Genomic DNA, 17,091 nt, shown 5'->3' on the forward strand with positions numbered 1-17,091 from the left:
CCAAGTGAAATAAACATACAGCAGCCTGTAACTCAGAGTGACGTACGAAATATTCTAAACACACGTTCGAGGCAATTATTGATGTCACTCTGTCTATCACACACTATTAAAAGTGTGCAGAAGCTTGCTTTTTCACGACCATACGTGGCCATGTAGGAATAATGTTTAATGCTGTGGAGACATTTGGCTTGTTTAAATAAAAACAAGCAATAAAATTTCCAGCCTAAACAACTTTCTAAGATATATATCTCATTTTACATGAGCCATGACCTTACCGTAACATAGTGCTAAGACAACCACTATCTCTCTAATCAGAAAATATTTCACATTCACTAATCTTTTATCTACATTTACTCACACAATTTCAACGACGACTATATTTGTCTCAATGCCATTACACCTGGGCATAACAAATTAAATATGCCATTAGGAATTAAGTAGGTACACCAATCAGCCATAGCAGTAAAAGTACTGAGAGGTGAAGTAAATAAAGCTGATTATGTCCTTATATTGACATAATGTCGAGACGTGGGATATACAGTATTAGGCAGAATGGTTTTAAAGTTGATGTTCTCGAAGCACAAAACATGGGCTACAATGGGATAAAGCTTTTCCAAAATGGCAGGAGATCTGAAGGGGTTCCTGGTATGCAGAGGTTAGTACCTAGCAAAAGTAGTCCAAGAAAGGAAACCAGTGAACTTGAGACAGAGTCATAGGCTCGATAATTTGCATGGGAGGCAAAGGTTGGGCTGTTCCGGATAATCTCTACTTTAAAAGAGCTCCTTTAACACAATTTGAAGAAAGGGTTATTTCTGGCTATGATAGGAACATGTCAGGATCCACAATCATCAGTGGGTCATGGCACTCGTGTAGCTGTTACTTTGACACGTTACACCAACTAAAAACTGTTGCAGACCAAGGATTTCCCAATTGCAGTGGCCATTTACAGCAGGATATGTGCCCTGCAGGATATGTGCCCTGTTCCTTTGAGGAACATGACAATGAATTCAAGGTGTTTAGCTGGCCTGCAAACTAACGAGTTCTCAATCTAACTCAGCATCTGTGGGACATGATGGACTAACCATCTACTGATCCATGGATGCCCAACCCTTGCAACTTGCATCAACACCTTGGTGCCAGACACCACAGCATACCTTCAGAGATCTTGTGGAATCCATGCCTTGATGGTTTTGAGTTGTTTTAATATTGTGACCTACACAATAAATGGAAAAATATATATATTGTTATGGCTGTTCTGAGTATACAGCCATTCATGAACAGTCTCTTTACAAAATTTTAAAACATATGCACCCGAGCTTAAGTAGTGCCAGAAAAGTGAGCCGTAGACCAAAGAACATGGAGAAAATGAACATAGTGAATTTGTTTTACTATGTCATTCATTAATGCTTATATTTCTATCACATTTCCAGCTTTACCACTGAAAGCCTTCATTCAAGCATCCCCTGATGAACATGGTGCAGCTTGTCACGTAGGAGCTTGTAAGTACAGTATTCAGTTCAATTCAATTTATTTGTATAGCACTCTTAACAACAGTCATTGTCACAAAGCAGCTTTACAGAATCAAAAGAAAAGTATGGAAATGTGTGAGGGAATGGGTATGAATTAAAATGATAAAATTATCCCTGATGGCCAAGCAGTGATGGTGGCAAGGAAAAACTGATGACGGGTGATAACGGACAGCGGGAATTGTTTTACAGTTGTACTGTGTGTTAGGCAGCTGTAAGGTCAATATAACTGAAGATGTGTTTAAATTAATATTGAGTCCAGTTTGTTATTGGAGTAATTGGAGAAACTCCAGTCCTGAAGTATTAAGCGACTACACAGCCTCAGAGAACATCTGTCTGCATCAGTTGAGGCCAGGACCTTCTACATGGTAAACTTAAACCCCACACATCTCAAGCAGACCACATGGGCCTCCATGTGACAAAATCTCCAACCAGATAGGTCAGAGGGCAGAGGGTGTCAAGATCACTGGCAGCTCAGGAGAGATGAGTGATCAATGATCAATCTGATCATTTTGATTCATACATAATTTCTCACATTTCATACACGTTCAATAAAGCAAGGCTGCTTTGCGACAATGACCAATGTCAATGGAGAGGAGAGGAGAGGAAAGTTAGGTATGGTACTCTGTACCATATTCAAAAAACCTTCACCAAAGGTTTATTGAAAGCCAGGACAACCAAGGTACAAGAACTCACAAAGCAAACCCTTAATAATGATGTAGAGGTGTTTTCAGATACCTGGGAATTAGATGTTTTCCGTGTTCACTGTGTAATATGTTTCATACAAGATATTGTTCATAACTGTTAAACTGGTGGTTTAATTAACTACTGGTATTGGCTAGAGACCTGATCCACCTTGTCAATAGGTGTCTGGCAAAGACCTCTCAACAAATGCAGTAGCTTGGAATCTGTCCCAAAATGATCACACAGAAATACCCTCTGACGTCCTCTGGCTTCTTCATAGATTTCAGAACCAAACCAAATTTTTTAAAGCAAAAAAAAAAAAACATTATTCCTAACAGAACAGAATGACTTGTGCTAATGAACCTATTCACTTATCCATTTGTCCTGCACATGGATGCCTGTGCAGCCTCTGTAATGGTTGTGTTGTCACAAGAATGTGTGGATGAGTAATGTCCCATAATTTTCCAGTCCCAGATTTTTGTTTGGTCACAGCTAGCAATGATAGAGCGATCCCACATCAACCCAAGCAAAAGATGCTACATAAGTAAATGTTTTCTGGCAACACTGGATGCTTGCACAGCAATATAAATTGCATTTTCCACCTGAGGACTTTGAGATTGAATGCCCAGGCGTGGCACCGGGACTGTGTCTGTAATGCTTGGCTTGCTCTTCATTACAGACTGACAGATAGATAGACAGATAAATTTACTACAAGATGAATTCCATACAGAAGTGAAATCCTGCTCTACAGGAGAGGGGCTAGTCAATCAATATACGCTTTGTTTGAGCAGGTGTGCAACAAAAACAGATACAGTGCTGTGAAAAAGTATGTTCCCCCTTCCAGATATATTTTTTTGCATATTTTCCACACTTAAATGATTCAGATCATCAAACAAATTTTAATATTACACAAAGATAACCCGATTAAATACAAAATGCAGTTTTTAAAGCTGTCCAAACCTTTCAGATTCCTTGCTAAATTATGAACTGTGAGTTTTGATCACTCAGGTTTGTTGACGGTGAGGTGGTTTGATTGTTTGCTTTACATCTTAGGGAGCCCTCATGTCTGTGTTTCTTTTTGGCTCTCCACTTTCAGTTATGCTGACCTGTCTGGCCCATCCTGGTGCCCCGCTTCTGGTTGGAGATCTCGTCGTATGGATGCCCCATGTGTCTCTTTGGGGTGCGTCTGGGGATGGTTTCACTCTATCATAAAGACGGTTATGGGCTCGACTGGTGTTGACAGCTGTTTCTCCTAGGACTTGACTTGGCTGCGGTTGCTCGATAGTTGAAGACTGCAATTGTCTCCAATAACTACCTGGATTCCATATTAACATTAATTAACATTAACTGTTATAGCTGAACTGGCTGCCACCTAACACACTGTATAAACGCAGATCAATTCCTGCTTTCTGGTTTCACCCAAATGTGGATGGGTTCCCTGTTGAGTCTGGTTCCTCTCAAGGTTTCTTCCTATGACCATTTCAGGGAGTTGGACAAAGTGAAACACATTAAAAAACTCTTAAAAAGCAACATAGAACAGATGAAAAACAAACTAATTGACATATATCAGTCAAGAGCACAACAACAACTCATCCAGGGGCCCAGAACAACATCTAAAGAACTGCAGACCTCACTTGCCTCAGTGTTCATGATTCAACGAGAATAAAGTAACTGGGTGAAAACGGCATCCATGAAGGAGACACCAATGCTCTTCTCACATTCGACAAAAAGCATCTTAAAAATTTCCAAGACTTTTAGGCAAATATTCTGTGAACTGATCAAACAAAAGTTGAACTTTTTGAAAATTGTCTGGCCTGTTACACTGGCGTAAAACTAAAACAGCATTTTATAACGAAAACATCATACCATCAGTATACCAACATGGTGGTGATAGTGTGATGGTCTGGAGCCAATTGATGGAACCATTAATTTTTCACTCTTCCAGAAAATCCTGAAGGAGAATGTCCCGCCATCAGTTCATGACCTTAAGGTCGTGACTCATAACTTGGGTTATGCATCGATCCAATGATCAACGATCCTAAGCACACTAGCAAGTCTACCTCTGAATGGCAAAAAAAAAAGGGCTTGGAGTGGCCTAGTCAAAATTCGGACTTTAATCCAATTTAGATGATGTTTAACAGGCCGTTCATGCCTGAAAACCCTGCAATGTGGCCGAATTATAACAATTATATATATAACAACACACAGCGATGTGAAAGATTAATTGGCAGTTATTTATCGCAAATGCTTGATTGCATTTTTTTTTTTTTTTTTTTTTTTGCCGCCAAGGGGGGCGCAACCAATTATTAGGTTTAGGGGGCAATTACTTTTTCAAATGAGCCCAGTTAGCTTTTTTTTCAGCTTTTTTCCCATAATAAATGAATTCATTATTTTTATTTTTTTTAATGCATTTTTTGATGATCTGAACCATTTAAGTGTGAAAAATATGCAAAACTATAAAAAAAAAAATCAGGAAGGCTCAGGAAGCTTTTTATGCTCAGGGGAGAAAAACATAATAAGATCATCAAAATTGCCAGAAAGAGTTCACCACACCTGGAGCAGTAATGACACAGACTCAGAGAGGGACCAGCCAGGGACACCCTGGACAGGAGATCTCATGAAACACATTTTTTGCACCCAAGGCCACTTGTAGCTTGATGGCAATAATTACACTGAACAACCTGATCTGGCAGCTAGTACATGACTAGATAAAAGAGTCACACACCAGGGTGGAAAACCAGATGTGTTCAGTGTGTTGAGTTGTTAGAAAAAGCTGCCTTACTCCTGAAGTAGCCTGAAATTTCGTTCAGCTGGTAACACTGCCACTTCTGCACTCTGCTTAGTAGATAGTCTTGTAGACTGATTTAATAATGGGTTGCCACAGGCTTTGAAGTGGTTGTTCCAAGCAAAGTTTCTTCTTCTAAAAACAAATGCCGGCTTTGGAAGAATCTTGAGAGGATAGCATTAAAGAGGGACTCTTTTATTACAACGCATGCAGTAGGTGGAAAAAAAAAACTAAACAACAAATGTGTAAAGAAATTGTGGTTGAAAAATTATAGCTTTGCAATAAAGTTCAATTCATAATGGCAATGTCCTCTTTATAAATGTTTTAATTTTGTATTTCAGTCTGGTTTCTGTGGTTATCATAGTAGAGAGACTGCCTTGGCAAGACAGATCCAGATGACAGTTTTGGTGCTACTGGACCTGAATGCTGCTTTTCATAAAACTTACCATTAAATTGTTTCAATCTGACTGAGGGACCACGTAGAACGTTTTGACTGGTATGCTTTTTAATTTTCTTTCTAAAAAACTGGTTTCCCTTCTAGCAGGCAGAGTTAAGTTTTGTGATGTATACACCTCCAAGGTTGAAGGTTTGAGTTCTGTCAGCCTGCATGCATGTTCTCCATATGCTTGGTGGGTTTCCTTCGTGTACTCGGGTTTCCTCCCACAGTCCAGCTTGCCTGTACTCCAGGTAGGCACCAGGCCTTCAGCAACCCTATACCGAATAAAAAGTATGAAGATTGAGTGAGTTCTTTCTAGCAACAGTTATTGAATAAGTTCACAATCTTAAGAATCTAAATTAACTTCTGGGATTCCCCAGGGATAGATTTTAGGCCCATGCCTTTTTTAAATCTATATATCTGACATTTTGGTGGCATCAGGGGACTTATACTGATGGGACGTAGCTTTAGGTGGCTTTCCTTTAATTGCATTAACCTGTATAAAAAAAAGTGAAATGTTTAATTTGATTTTCTCTTTCCCACAGGGAAAGATTCAATTGACAAGGCATCTCCTTGATACCTGGTTCTGCTGTATCTGCTTACACCAAACAGACTACATGCATTCTGATTTTCCACTTTTGTTCAGCATGATGATGTTACCTCTTTTGGCAGGGGTTCTGCTTTCCTGAGACCTAGATGATTATTATTATTATTATTTTTTACATTTTCTCATTTCACATATAAACTCAAAGATTTCAGTAGTTTGTTGTGAAAAATTGCAAGTTCTCTAGTTCTTCTAAAAATCTTGTTTATCCTGTTTCAGTTGATGGTGTGTAGACAATTTGACAATTTATTTTACTATTTTGTAGCTCATCTTCTTGTTCTAGTTTGTGATTTTATTATTAATCTTATTATTAATAATAAAAATATTAATTAGTGGTAGTAGTAGTATTACAGTAATACTGTGGATTGTGTGTTGGTTCTGTCAATAACGCGTTCCTAAATATGAGTGCGAAACCTTCTTCTTCTTTTTCAGACTTCAGTGGAGAATGATTGGAAACTTGGAGTAAATCCTTCTCTGCAAATTAATTTCAAGCAATTGTGTCCATGTTAGCCTCATTTGCCTTGTTATATGCAACGATCACACGCTTTGAATTATGTAAATTCTTTGTAATCATCTCTAGCCAGCCTTTTGCTGTCATTAGGAATAACTTCAAATCTTCTCTTTTTAAAAGTCTTCACATTTTCTAGCGGACATTATAAATTGGTTTCTTTTTAAAACCAGACCACAAAATGCTAAACAATCTTTTATTCCAAAATAATTATAATTAATTGCATGTTGGCAGTATTGTGGTTCAAGATTGCTTTTCTTATGAGATTTTTGTTTTTCTTTTCGGAGGGGATTGTATGTGGGCTGACACTGGTACCACTTTCTAAGCCCGCCTTGCCTGCATTGGCAAACACTCCTACACACACAATGGAGCCTGCCAGAGGGGACATATTTGTCTGAGGGGCACTTTCTTTCCAAGCCTGTGTGATGGGAAATGTCACTCTGTCTCTAGACGTATGAAATGTCTGTTCAATAGATCAGTCTAGACAGTCCTTGTAGGCACACAGATATATAGCTGTCTTCTCTCTGTCTGACAAATACACATGTTGTGTTTGGTATCTTGTGTTTTCTATGCTGTAACTTTAAAATAGTCCCAAATCCCACCCTTTAACTTTAATAATTCTTTTTCAATACAGACTGCAATTTTTCATGTCAGCAAACACAATATAAAGTAGTTTGTTCTGTAGACTCTATTTCCTTTCAGCTATTGGGCAAATTATGTCTTTCTCCCATGGTTAGATGAAGTGTGAAACATTATATGTTATATTATATACATAGCAAGTAAATCTTATACAGTATTTTAAAATAGTAATGATTTTGGTTGTTTTGCATCACAAAGAAATGGCTTCTAATCGTAATGCTGTGCAGGCTCCTGAATCGACACACACAGGCCTTAAATGGGCCTCAAACTTTACAAGAACGAACACAATACTAGTCATTAACTGTGTTTTCTCTAAGGAGGACAGAAGCCAAAGAGAGCATGTTAAAATGCAGACAGGTGACAAATTAAGGAGGGAAAATAGTGGCTCTGTGCGAGAGATTTCACTACCATGGTTAGGGGAAAGTCACAGCAAATCAATATAGTTCTCCTGACTAAATAGCGTAATCCTATAATGAAACATTTCTAACTCACTCAAGCATGGATCAGAGAATGTGGCCTGACATATTAGACCTCGCTTAAATAAGGTTTCAGAGTGGTATAGAATCAATACCACAATGCAGTCAATCTGGTTAAAGGGTAAAACGTCAGTCATCACAAATAGAGCAAAGTGTTCACACGTATATGTACGCTTTTCTGCTTAGAAACTCTTGAATCTGAGTGGTCAGAAAGTGTTTAATGTTTAAGGAATTTAACAAACATTATTATAATTCATGATATAAAATTAATATAAATTTAAATTTTATTTTCATTTCCCCGGATTTTCTCCTTAATTCAGTCGTGTCCAATACTCACAAGTTACTTTAATAAGACACTTTTCATGCATATTTGCACACAGTCATTATTTATATCATTATTATTTATTTGTACAGAATATTTTTATTTTTATCCTAGTTAAATTTATTTTCTATTGCTTTTTTATTCATATTTTTTTTCTTATCTATAAGCTTTTATTTTTATGGTCACGGGTGGCCGTATAACCATTTTACTGCATATCGTACTGTGTATGACTGTGTATGTGACAAATAAAATTTGAATTTGAATTTATTAATATAATATGAATAATAATATAATAATATTAACATATATATCAATATATAATGTATAGCAATTATTTTTATTTAAATATTTATACTAGCTTTCCTGAAGTGTGTATACATTTTTCCGGCTGACTCTATATATGCAAACACAGAAACATGACAATGATTAACCAGAACATTAAGACCACCTGCTAATATTCAGTAAGTCCCTTTTTTGCCACCAGAACTCTGAACCAGCATTAACTTTTACATCTAAATCAACTACAGTAGCTTATCTATTGTATCAGACTACACAGGCCGGCCTTCACTGCCCATGTGTATCAGTGAGCCTCGGCTGCCCATGACCCTGTCCCCAGATTTTCTTTTTTTTATTACTTTTGGTATGTCCTGACTACTGCAGACCAGAAACATCCCACAAGAGCTACAGTTTTGAAGTTGCTCTGATTTAGTCTTCGAGCCATTACAACTCCGTACAGCCGTTTAACTCTTGTCACAGTAGCTACAGTTACGTTATCTCATTACAGTGGCACTTAGAAGTGGGAGGGATAAAATAGGTAGTGAGCGAACATTTTGGCCCTAAAGCTGGAAACAAAAAAAAATGGGGAAACATAAGGATTTAATTGACTTGGTGGTCATAATGTCATGGCTGATTGATGTATATGCAAGGAGTCTACAATAATTGCAATTTGTTTTAAAGCTATTGCCTTTCCATGATCCATGAAGGGACAGATTTCAGGAAATGGGATTTTGGGTTTTTCAGGATTCTAAGTAACATGACAAGCTTGTCTAGTGAGAGAAAACAGAGAGGCTGTTGAGGAAACAGCTGTTTATAGCTGCTAAAACATAAGTGCCAACAGGAAGTAACTTTATACCTGGACTTTCCACAACATTAATTGTACCAATAAATGGATTCAAAGTACAATGTGTTCTACATGAATTCTTGGAAAACTGTAATTTTTTTCCTTTACTTTGCGTCTGATGTAACTCCCAAGCAGCACATACAACTAACAATGAACAGATGACTTCAGAACACACAATCGAAAAAAAGGTTTCCGATTTATCCGTGAACTGCACACAACTAATCGGGATTGACCGCTGATAAGTATAAAAGATGCCAAAGGTATCATCTAAATGTTATCTCAAATCATCTTTTTATTACTCTTCTCTTGTACTTACTGGAGCTGCCATGAAAGAGTGTGTGACCTTGCGGATTAAACACACCTCAATCCGTGGAAAACATTCCAAGCTCTCTCTCAAGTTTCTCTCTATTTTACCTCTTACCAGCTATATTACAATTATTAAAACATTACTAATAAAAGGTGTCATTTCAGTAGGCGATAAAAAAAAGAAGCCTTTGTTCTTTGCAAAAACAACATGCATGAAGTAAAAATAAATGAGGGCTAGTAAACAGCTCATAGCATGCCAGGAAGCCTGTGTGGGTTGTGTAGGTTGGTGTGATACCCAATGCTGAGTATGACTGAGAACAGGTTTATTATCTTGTGTGTATCTTATTAGGTAAATTTATGCGCTATAATAAGGTCATCTCATTGCAGGCTGTAACTTCAGATTGTGTTCGCCTTCATGCATGCAAATACAACAGCACACGAGCGAAGTAACTAATGTACTAGCACAACAAGTAATTTGAGTGTACAGAACGTCTCTCTTCTTCTCTCTACTGCATATACAGTATATTTTGCTTTAGAGAGAAAGAACTGCATTGATTGCATTGATGCTGCCTCCGTCACTCAAGCCTATATTACAAGCCTGTAAGTATATGAACTCAAAATATACCACACACACACAATTAAAATTAAGTAAAATATGATTAAATAGACTTTAGATCACAACAAAAATGTAAATAAAAAAATTTGCAGATACCCGGAAAACCTGGATGAATTCTGGTATACAATGTTTCTATAAAGCAATGTAGAAATGTCTCTAAATCAGTTGGAAAAAAAAAGTCCTTACTTAACAAAAGGAGGTTTTCCCAAGCGACGGTGCAATTAAGCAAATACAAACACTTGAGGGGAAAAAAGCACTTTCTTCTGCATAATGTGACCCGCACATAATAATGCACAGGCATACTGTATTTACTAATGACTAATCTCTCTCTCTCTCTCTCTCTCTCTCTCTCTCTCTCTCTTTTTCGCACTCGTTCTCTCTCTCATACACGCAAACCGTCTGTGGTTCTCATTAAAGAAAAATAAATAGAACTTGTCGTGCATTTGAAATGAAGGATACAAGGATTAGATCTGTGCGCTGTCACAATGCCCAATTCCTACAAGGCACCCGATTAGATGCTGTGCAGTAAACATACGCTCAGCATGAAATATTAATTCAGTTTCTTAGCCTAGCTGGCCTCGAATGGCATCAAAACAAACACCCAAAAGAAGTGTTTTTCCAATACATGAAAGCCAAAATATACCTCAGCATACGAATGCCCTTCCCCCCTCCTACAAATTTTCACCTAAGAACTAAAGTATTCCCATAAATTTGCCTCGGCATATGCAGCATTTTAGGCATATGAGCAAGTTGCGCGTATATGAAGACGTTCAAAACTTGTTTGCATCAGAGGAAAAAAAAAAGTTTGCATATTTTATGTTGAGTTTTTTTTTTTGCATTTTGTGCAAGATTTAATTAAGGCATAGCACCATAGGTCCCAAGAATGTTAGCAAGGACGGTAGCAAGAAGAAAACGGGAGCCGGTTTCAGTTTGGTTTTTAAAGCAGCCCGGTGCCAAGAGGAATCATAAATTAAAGTTAAGTAAGGTGTAATCATGCAACAATATGATTATAATGTTGAAAATTGGTAATATTGGTAATATTTTTTTGGTGGCTGGAACGGATAATCTGCATTTACATTATTTCCTTTGGGAAAATGCGTTTCACAATACAAAATTTTGTATTGAGAACGCCCTCAGAACGGATAAAAATTTTATGTTGAGGTACAGCCAAAAGTGTATGGGGATGTGCTTGACAAACTTCTTCTTCTTCTTCATTGTCTTTTGACTGTTCCCTTTCAGAGGTCACCACAGCGAATCATCTGCCTCCATCTAACCATGTCCTCAGCATCCTCATTTCTTACACCAACTAACTTCATGTCCTCTCTCACTACATCCATAAATCTCCTCTTTGGTCCTCCTCTAGACCTCCTGGCTGGCAGTTCTCTTCTCTGAACATGTCTAAACCACCTCAATCTGGCCTCTCTGACTTTATCTCCAAAACATCTAACGTGGGTTGTCCCTCTGATAAACTCATTTTTGATCCTATCCATCCTTGTCACTCCCAAGGAGAACCTCAACATCTTCAGCTCTGCTACCTCCAACTCTGCCTCCTGTCTTTTCTTCAGTGGAACGTTACTGTTTCTAAGCCGTAGAACATCGCTGGTCCCACCACTGTCTTGCAGACAATTCCTTTCATTCTCGACTGTGTGGTTGAAATCAGAATTTAGGATCATCATGGTTTCCTTTACGGAACATTTATGACATGATCAAGAACATTAGGAGAAAACCAGAGAACCTAGAGCAATCCCCACATATACATAAGGAGAAACAAGTTGTGTTTGTGATCATGCTCCACTATGCTTTTCCTAATATTTTATCATATTCTACGTCTTAATTCGGTTTCTTAATTACTAATGCATTTAAATAGGTTTAAAAAAATTCTAGATGAGTTCCTTGCCTCGGTCTCATCTTCTTCTTTTTTTACCCCTTCTTTTTTAGAACTTTGAACCATTTGATTTTACCCACCTCTTTGTTGCTAAGCAACTAATTCTACCAGGAAAACCCTCATTTTTCTGTTTGAGAAGATTTGGTGTCATCCTGCTCATTTTAACCTTTTCTTTCCTACAGAAATCCCTTGAGACAGTCTTCTGCCTTTACCGCACAGGCTGCAACGTTAAGGTAATTGCAACTAGCAGAGAAATCGTATGCCTTGACAGGTTTATATTAAAAACACCTGACATACCGTTTAATCAGTAGTGCACAGACTGGGACATGCCAGACCATTTGTGTGTCATTGTTTTCTTTTTAATGTCATATGATATCACCTCAGGGATGTTCACGAAGCAGCAGTTATTGGGAAACATACTGTAGCTGTAAAGATTTTCGATGAAACATTACCTTATATACACACTGTATAACTTAATATAGTGAAAGCATTTTGCTGTTCTATTATTTCTAGTAAAATGAATACATTTTAATAAAAATATCAGGTAAATTGTGGTGGCAGGTCTTCATACCAAGCCAAAGGAAAACACTGCTAAATTTTTTTTACGTGTACAAGGGTGAGTCAGAAATTTTCCGCACAAAACAAGAGCAGCATGCAGTGATTTGTTTTTTTGTAGCCTAAAGGTGTACCTTGTGTCGAAACAACTCACGGAAGAGCATAAACAGAATATTTTATATTGGAATATTTTATATTGGATATCTGCAAACAAAATTTGGACCGATACGCTAAGGAAGGTGAAAATGTGAGAATCATTATTAGTGACGAGACACGGATTCATCACTACGAGTCTGAGAATATGGAATGGAAACGTTCTCAATTGGCGACCAAGAAAAACTTCCAAAGTCCAACCAAGAGCGGGAAAAAATAAGGCTTACAGTTTTCTGGGGTTCTTAAGGGCCAGTATTGAAACATTATCAGGAAAAAGGTTCAACAATCAACAGTATTTGTTACAGTGAGACGCTTATCGAAGAGCTGAAGCTTAAACTCTGGATTAAATGCAGAGAACTGATAAACAAGGCCGTTGGGATCTTACATTGTCAATGCTTTGCAAAAACTTTGTTTTAAGGATCTCGCTCCATCGGAATTTTCACCTGTTTGGTCCCCTGAAAGCAGCCCTACGAGGAAGTGAAGACAGCAGTGCATTCATAGCTCGCAACTCAGACTAAAACATTTTATAAATGAAAGAGTAGGAAAGCTGGTTGACAGATGGACAAAGTGTGGATCATTTTTGACTCACCCTTGTACATCCATACACTTTATCTTTTTCCCAAAAAATGTTTGTATTCGTAATCATAAATAAAGACATTTATATAGTAGTAAATTATGACATAAAAAAAAATCCAGGTCTAGATATACACCAATCAGCCATAACATTAAGTCCATTGACATGTGACCTGAATAACATTGATTGATTAATCTTGTTACAGTGGCATCCAAAAGAAGGTGGCAGCAAGTGAACATATTGTTCCTGAAGTTAATGTGCAGAAAAAATTGTAAGTGTAAGGATTTGAATGACTTGGACAAACTGTGATGGCTAGACCACTGGGAGCAGATCCAAGAGCAACTCCCATGTTCCTGGTCTGCAGTTTCTTCTCCAAAGAAGTGGTCATGGGCAGCCAACACTCACTGATGCTCACTGATGTAGCTAAAAGTGCTGGAAAATGGTGCTGGTTCTGATAGAAAGGTGTCAGAACCTTTTAGTGCATCACAATTTGCTTCGTGTAGGGCAGCATGGCTGCAGACTAGTCGGGGTGCCCATGCTGACCTGAGGCCACCATCAAAACCCTTACGTACAAAGATTCTGTTACGTGTGGTGCAGTATGGAGGGCCGCACCACAAGATACTTGCAGGGTACTGGGGTAGCTCAGTGGTTAAGGCATTGGACTATGGTTAGGAAGATCCCAGGTTCAAACCCCACAACCACCAAGTTGCCTGTTGGGTCCTTAACCCTCTACTGCTCAGATGTATAATGAGATAAAAATGTAAGTTGCTCTGGATAAGAGCATCTGCCAAATGCCTAAATGTAAGATACTGATAAAAATAATGCCATTGTGTTGCATCACTGATTCATACATTGTGCCAAATTCTCAAGCTGTAGAGCCCTTAGTATCGGCACCATTTTTCAGCTCGCTAGCGATGGCACAGCTGTTCTTGCCATGTTTTCACCTGCAGCGATGTAGTTATTTAATCCTGTCACTATGGTTTAAACACTGAGCCAGATTCAGCTCCAGTCCTGATGATTTCACCCTTCTGAACTTTATGTTAAGCTCAAAGATCAACCATCATCCAGGAACTAGATCTGGTGATTGGCAGGGATGTAGTGCAGCAACGTTGTTAAATTTTCATTGAAATTACTTTTCAAAGCAATGAAGTGGAAAAAAGATGGCAGTTTATTGTTTGTTTGTGCTTTTTAAAAAAAAAAAAAAAAAAAAACCCACAACACTATGCTTGATCATGCATGCATGAATGGACATCTTGTTTTTCAGTGGTGCTTGCCGTCATAGTTTTTTGATGTTAGTTATTCCTGACAGCGACTGTCAGAAGCATTTAACTGTGCTGAGCTCCAAACAAAGTAAGACGTGGCAGTGTAAGGTTCTAAACCCTGCCAAAAATATAAAACTGGCTTTTACACTGGTTACAGGATTAAGCACTAGCACTGCTTCGCTTCAATCAAAAATGCATTCATGCACAGGAATGGATGCAGTAGGAAAGATAATGCTTGCTATACTATACTATACATAGGACCACACTGCATATTCACTCGCAGTCCCAAGTGGTGTATTTGCAGTCTCACGACCCTCATTTACTCATGTGCACGCACACTGTTCACAGGGCTGCAGGGTTTTCTTCTATTTGTATTCGAGAAGGTGCTCATGAGAACCGTCTCTGCTGCATTCCGTACCCTTTGGTGAATGTTTCATTGATGCAAATTGAAAAGCAGTCTCTCAGGCAAAATGTTTTATTACACTGCCTACGACCTATCATATCAGATAGGTTGTTGACGTTAGTGATTGTGTCAGCATCAAAGTCAACAATGTTGACCTGTGGGTCCTAAAATGGGGTCTGTGAGGCATAATCAGGGGGTCTGTAACTGGTCTGAATGAGTGTCATCTCAACCTACTGTATATAGGTCAACATAAACTAGGCCTAGTAATAATGCATATAAAATATATAGCAATAAGGATAAGAATAAAGATAAGAATAGTATACTGCCATATAATGTATGAAAAAGGCTCCAGTCAAAAACACATGGAAATAATGATCTCAGCAGGTAAGCTGTTGTATTATTGCATGGTTTTTTTTTAATGCAAAATGTTTATTGGCAATAAAGAATTTATCATTGATCGACCTTAAAGTGGAACTGTTATGCGAAATTCACTTTGTAATTATGTTTAGACATTAAGGGTCTCCAGTATAAGTGAAAAAGAAAAAAAAAACATTCCTCTTTTGTCTTTTTTTGGTAGGTTGGGAAGAAATTAAACAAGCCCCTAATGTGACCTCACAAAAGCACATACCCCCTCTCACCTGCAGCTCTGGGGAGGGTGTGGCTCAGTAGTACCTACTGTAATTTACCTAAAGTGGAGGTAAAGTACACGACTTTCACAATTCTAAGAGATTCTGGAAAAAAAACCCACTGAGAATATACATTAAGGCTTTTTTATGATGACTCAAAATGGTGGATCACATCATAACGACTGCAAGATGAGGGTTCGAGAAGGAGATGAAAAAGAAGAGGCAACTAAAATGGGTGCAAGGCAGGCAGCAGAATTTTAATATCTGAGAAAGATAAAAGGATTTTTGATTTAAGCACAAAATCAGAAACATGGAAAACAACCATTATCTGTTTTTTTTTTTACATTTTGATTGCGAAAATGAAATACTCCAAAAAAAAAAAAAAAAAGTGTTTTTTTCTTTTTTTTGTTATTTTTTTTCCTTTTGGTTTTATTTAAGCGAATGAACACTCGATACATGGATTATCCTGCCCTTGATCCCGCCTCCTCTATGACTTTTGGCTATTGATGGTCCACATTCCCTGGTCGGATCAGTGATTAGTCTACACTGTACAGTATGACAAGCTCGGCTCTGAAAATTTAAACATTTGATATGCTGCAACTCGTGTCAGGAGGACTCAGTTTGTTCTCTAAATTAAGGGCAGGAGGTGATGTACAAACTGCATGGGGTGCCAATCCATCACAGGGCACACCGACCCGAGGTGGGAATCGTCCCCGTGTTAACAATGTTAACCACCACGCCACCGTGCCGCCCAATTGTTTTCTGTGCAAAAATGGAAAAAAAATGGATAATGCGCTCTCAAACTGGTGTGCCAACTTGCCACCCCAACTAACCACAATTTGTGTTGATCGGTACAGACTTTTGAATCTTATACGAAAAAAATCCTGTTTAATATCGTGCAGTGTATCCCCCAGCAATAAACACTAAAATTGGAAAAAGAAATAATATACGGGTAGTTTGAGGTATGAAAACCGCATTACCTGAGGGGTATTTTACTGGAGCTGCAGCATTAACAAACACACTTTGGATGAATAAAAAGTTCAATATGGGACCTTGTAATGTTGATACATTTTGTAGACGAAAAAAAAAAAAAAAAAACGGCTATGCAAGCACAATCAATTCCCATGTTTTCTATAATATAAAATCTAATATAAATTTTATAAGTCTATCTTGGCTCTTAAGCTGATATTCGGTTTCACCTGGGAGTGGGACGCTGTGTTGTGTAGTTCTGTGCATCTTCACATTCCAGGCAGTGAAAGGCAAGATTCTGTCCATGTCCCTATTCCCTAATCCCATATTCAGTTATTCTATTTTTATTTATGTCTCTCTCTTTCTCTCTCTTGGTCTTGCACGCACACGTTAGCTTTAAAAAGCTGATTTAGTGCTTAAAGCAGCTTTTCCTCCCATAAAGAACACTAAAAATTGTACGCCTGTTCTTTTTTTCTTTTTGCTCTCAGCTTCTCTTCTGCTTATTGCTTCTCTGTCCTTCTCCCTGATTTCATTTATTTCATTTCTTTTTGCTTTTTCTCGTTTATTATAAAAGGATTTTTTGACAAGAACTTGGTCACCTTACTTCAGATTTTCCAAGTACAATAGTACGCAATCTCAGTT

The sequence above is a fragment of the Clarias gariepinus genome, chromosome 20, assembly GCF_024256425.1.
Source record: "Clarias gariepinus isolate MV-2021 ecotype Netherlands chromosome 20, CGAR_prim_01v2, whole genome shotgun sequence".
Lineage (NCBI taxonomy): Eukaryota > Metazoa > Chordata > Actinopteri > Siluriformes > Clariidae > Clarias > Clarias gariepinus.